General features: G+C 61.7%; 1 protein-coding gene across 4 annotated transcripts in view; it reads right to left on the bottom strand.

Moving 5' to 3' along the window:
- Positions 1-220, bottom strand: part of NAP1L4 (nucleosome assembly protein 1 like 4) — a 38346-nt gene extending 38126 nt beyond the window's left edge. For all 4 annotated transcript variants that reach the window (XM_029915352.1, XM_029915350.1, XM_029915351.1 and 1 more), the window contains exon 1: positions 117-220. The gene's annotated coding sequence lies outside the window, so the exon portion shown is untranslated. The remainder of the gene's footprint in view (positions 1-116) is intronic.
- Positions 221-4896: the final 4676 nt, after the last annotated feature.

A 4896-nucleotide genomic window follows, 5' to 3' on the forward strand; every position in this document is an offset into this window, starting at 1 on the left:
CGCCCCGCCCCTGCCGCCGCGGCCTGTCTACCCGGCCGGCCCGGCCCTCGCCCTGCCTTCCCGGTCCCAGCGGTCCTGGTCCCGGCCACCCGCAGGTCGTCCCAGCGCGCCGTTACCCGGCCGAGCGCCTCGCGTCGGCTTCTCACGCCTCCTGCGGCTGCAGCAGTGGCGGCGGCTGTGAGCTCGCTCGCTCCAGGGCCTGCGCCGCCGTGGCTGCCAACAACACCGCCTCCCATTGGCCGAAGCTTCTGGTCCCGCCCTCCTCAAGCAAGGCAGGCTGTGGTTGGGCGGCCACGGCGCAAGTCAATACATTTCGGCGCCGCCGGCGAAGACCAATCAAAGGCCGCGGGGTGGGGGGCACCGCGCTGCGTCGCTCTCAGACCCGACAGCCGTATGCAAATGAGGGCGTGTGACGTCTACGGCGACGCGCCTCCGTGTTCCTTCCGCCTCTTTAAAGGGCTGGGGCGCGCGGGGGGCGCGCGGGGGGCGCTCGGGGGGCGCGTGGAGGGTACCTGCCGCGGTTGGCTGCCAGCCACCAGTCCCCGCCAGCCCCTTCCTGAGCCCGCCATACCCCTCCAGTTCAGTATCATCTCCAGCAACGTGTGCGCGGACCTCGCAAACCCCGGCGACCTCGTCGTCCATGCCTGTCCCCTCCCCAAATCCCAGGGCTCGCCCTGCCTCGGGGATTCACACTTGGGGTTCCCTGTTTCTCACGCCCCCGCACTCACTGTGGCTGTCAGCCGGCCACTGGGCGAGGCAGAACCCACCAGGAGGGAGACCGGGGCGCCCCGGGGAGCCGGCGCTGCCATGGGGCCGGGGTCTCAACCACGGGCTCCTCACGTGGCAGTTTATAGATCCTGGGTCCACTGGTGGCCCAGACGCTGCTTGGAGAAAGCAGGCCAGGCGTGGGACGGTAGAGTCCGTCTGTCCACACCTGCAGTCGTCCACACCCTCTGGTCTACCCCTTGGCCGCTTTTGGGAGGTTGTGAATGATGAGCCTTGTCGGCTCCTGCCTGTTAGGTCCAGACGGACTGTCACCTGAGACGCTGGCCTTGAACGCCCTCCGGGCTGCTGCCATCTTCTCCTGCTTTATTTCCATCAAGGTACCCATTTCCCTGATGCACAGCACCTGTTTACACACGCAGCTCCTCCCCACTGGTCCCACCATTAAAAGGAAGTGTCAAGCCGCCTTCCAGGAAGAGACAGCGCCCCAGCGGATACTTGAGAGCAGAGAAGAGAGGGCCAGCAGGGAAGGCCCTGTCTGCACAGTGCATTCTGGGACCTACACATAGCTCAGGGTGGCTCTTGTCCCCAAACATGGCACATGAGATCCCCATGGAAGGTGAACCCTGGGCAGGTGCGCACATCTGCATAGCAGAGATTTGGAGGCAGGGGGCGATGCGTGGGGCAGAATGCACTCAGTGTTCTCACCTGCTAGGAAGAGTGACAGGCAGGGCTCCAGGCTCAGAGTGACACCAGACAACAGTGCCATTCCAAGCACTCTGCCTGGCTCTGACCTGTTCTCAGCTCTCAAGATTCCCCAGCAGAAATGGGAGTAAGAGCCCCATACACTTGACCTCATGGCGGGGGGAGGTTGTTGCAAACTGCCAAGTGTCCTCTGTGTCTACTGAGAAATTAGGCAACATTCTTTTTTTTTTTTTAATGTTTTTTATTTATTTTTGAGAGACAGAGAGAGCACGAGTAGGGGAGGGTCAGAGAGAGAGGGAGACACAGAATCCGAAGCAGGCTCCAGGCTCTGAGCTGCCAGCACACAGCCTGATGTGGGGCTCGAACCCACGAACCGTGAGATCATGACCTGAGCCGAAGCCGGATGCTTAACCAATTGAGCCACCCAGACACCCCAATTAGGCAACATTCTTTACCTGCCAGCCCTGTGACTATTTTGTCCCCCGTTATCCCCACGAATGGATTTCCTTAGATGAAGCATTGTCATAGTAAATGTATTTTTCTGTTAAAGAGAACAAAGGTACAAGAATGGATGCCTCTGGGGGTTTCTTGAGGCTGCTACTCCGTAGGACCCTGAATTGGGGGTGGCTTACATCAGCCCTGTGTTCTCTCCCAGTTCTGGACAGGAGTCTGGAATCCTGGTGTGGGCGGGGCCGGGCTCCCTCCAGAGGCTCCAGGGAAGGGTCCTTTCTGCCACTTCCAGCTTCTGGGGGCTCCAGGTGGCCCTGGACTTGTGGCCGGGTCGCTCCAGTCTCTGCCTGTCATCACATGGGCTTGGGTGTGTGTCTGGGTCTCTCCTCTTATAAAAACACCAGTCATATTACACTTGGGGCCACCCGGCTCCAGTGTCACCTCATCTTAATCTAACTAATTACACCTGCAAAGCCTCTTTTTCCAAATAATTTCGGTTTCCGGGTGGACATGAATTTGGAGGCCGGGGGCGGGAGATACTACTCAACCCAGTACCTCTCTCCTGGGAAACCTGGCACTTCCTGTGCCAGCTGACCATCTATCAGGAAGTGGCCCCTGCGTGGCAGTCTCCCTCTGCTTCCCAGTCATGTTCCCAGATGTCCCAGAGCCAAGAAAGGCCTATGGGCCTCAGCTAGGGATACATTCTGTGCACCCCAGAGCCTTGTACTGATGTCTCCTAGTAACTCATGGACACGGTCCTTTCTGATTCTACCCAGGGCAGCAGAGGCACCCACAACCGGATCTCCTCTGGGCTAGAGGCGTCCCTACTCTCCCCCAGCTAAGACCCCCTCATGCCCTTGGTTGAGGTCACAACCAGTCCTGCCGGAGGAGAGGTCCCCAGGATGCCCCCCCGCCCCGTGCTGTCCACCAGCACACTGGCAAGCTCTGACCATGCCACTCTGTTGCCGCTGAGCATCCTTCCATAGCTCCCTACTGCCCTCCAGGGAACCCAGAATGGCAGTGGGTGGGGAGGCATCTGTTTCAAAGTCCCCAAAGGATGCTAAGTGTGACCACGGCTGAGAAGGGCTGGGCCCAGAACCCCAGGATGTCTGCCCCCTGGGCTTCCCAGCGCCTTCCCGCATCTTACTCTGCCTCTGCCCTGCTCTGAGCTCGCACACGCCTGTCAACAGGTGCTCTGCACAGGCTGCCCTTGGCCTCTGGCCACAAGGAACTTGGGGAATTCCCCTGCAGCCCTGAACTGCTCTGTCCCTGCGGTTCTGGCTTGCCAAGAATGTCACAGAGACGGAATCACCGGTACGTGACCCTCTGAGGCGGGCTTTTCCTCGCGGCGCAGCCCTCGGGACACATCCGGCTGTCGTGCATCACCAGGGGTCCCTTGGGTCCTCCTGCATGATTCCGTCAGTCTCTGAGAGCCTCTCTTTGGGGACAGATGCTCAGGGTCTCCTAGACCTGGAACGGGCCCCTCTCCTAGGACGGGGTGGCGTTCAGAGGCTCGAATCTGGTCAGCAGGACCCCCAGCAATCAGCTTGGTGTCCCTCGGTCTCACAGCCAGGAAATCCCCACTGTTCAAATATCGACTGTTAGTTCGTACTTTTTTCTACCCTGTATTTAGTAGAGTGATTTTCCTGAACGTTTTTCCTTTCACACTTGTGTTTCTTCCCTTAAAGTCTGGGTTGCTGACATCAGTACAATATTTGCTTTGTCCCACGTTTAAAAATAGCAATGCCGATGGAGCGTTAAACACGAAGGAACCGAGCGAGTCAGACTTGTCTGCACTCGGCCGTGCCGTGCCCACCGCAGAGCACAGCAGGTCGTCACGCCAGCCCGGGTCGCCCTGTCCTAGGGCTTTGCCCCTACGTCACGGACAGTGTCACGCCCCGCCCGTGAGCGTGGCGGTCCCCTGGGACAGCCTGCATGCAAGGGGGACGGTGGCAGTCACGCTGTGTGACTCTGAGGTTAGATCCACAAAGGCCGCGCTTCTCTCTTGGGACACGCACCATCGCGGCCACGGCTGCCTCGCTAAAGCCGCTAGTGGGGAGACCCCGACCGAGAACCCCCGGCAGCGCCCAGCCGACCCAGAAGCACCCAGACGGTGACGAGGTGACCACTGTTCTCCACCACCAAGTTCTGGGCGGTTTGGTGGCAGGAGACAACTGGAATGCGTTTGTTTCACTTTGTTTTGGGGCCTTTTCTTCCTGGTGTGACTCTGCTCGTGTGTAAGGAGCGTACAAGCGTGGAGGACCTGGCACTCAGAAGCACCGTGCTCCCGGGACCGCACTGCCCCAGAGGTGCGCCAGGTGCCGGGGGGGACACTTGGCCCCGTGTAGGACGCTGCAGCGCCCACACGTCTGCATGCGCGCCGGCGTCTCCGGGTTTCCCACAGCGGGGTCCCAGGGCAAGGGCTGAGGGTGCCTCCAAGCCGTTGCCAACCTCCTCCCTGGGGGCCATGATGCCTGGCGCAGCCATTGGTGCCGTGTGAGACGGCGTGTCCTGGCCTAACCACCCGGCGCCAGCCGTCCTAGGGGTCTGAGCCGTGCCCGGGCTTGGCAGGTGTGCGGCCGCGCTGGCTCCGCCCACACTGTCCTCGGCAGGCTTCCGGCAGGGTTCCGCTCAGCCCTGCGTCCCCGGCTGGGACCTGGTGATAAACGGCTGCCCTCCCCGCTGCCCCTTATCTCCAGGGCCAGGGCCGCCCTGCTGAGCCAGCCCCTCGCGCCCCCGGAGCGTGGAGCTGTGGTCGCAGGCGCGGCCGTGTTTAGTCAGCAGAAGCGGAGGGGCCGAGCGAGCGGCCTTTGTGTGGGTGTCAGCGCGGCCGCCGGTCTGAGCCGGCCTTTCTCCCGCTTAAATACCTCCGAATGCGCCCGCACCCGGGGGCTGGCCGATAGCGATCTGCAGCGGGGAGGTTTCCGGGCTGAGCAGGGCGGCCGAGTCGTGCCCTGCTGAGCCAGCGCCCCAGGGCCGGGCCTGCAGGCGACAGCTGACGGCGCGCAGGACGCGAGG

The sequence above is a fragment of the Suricata suricatta genome, chromosome 11 (assembly GCF_006229205.1).
Source record: "Suricata suricatta isolate VVHF042 chromosome 11, meerkat_22Aug2017_6uvM2_HiC, whole genome shotgun sequence".
In the NCBI taxonomy this organism is placed as follows: Eukaryota; Metazoa; Chordata; class Mammalia; order Carnivora; family Herpestidae; genus Suricata; species Suricata suricatta.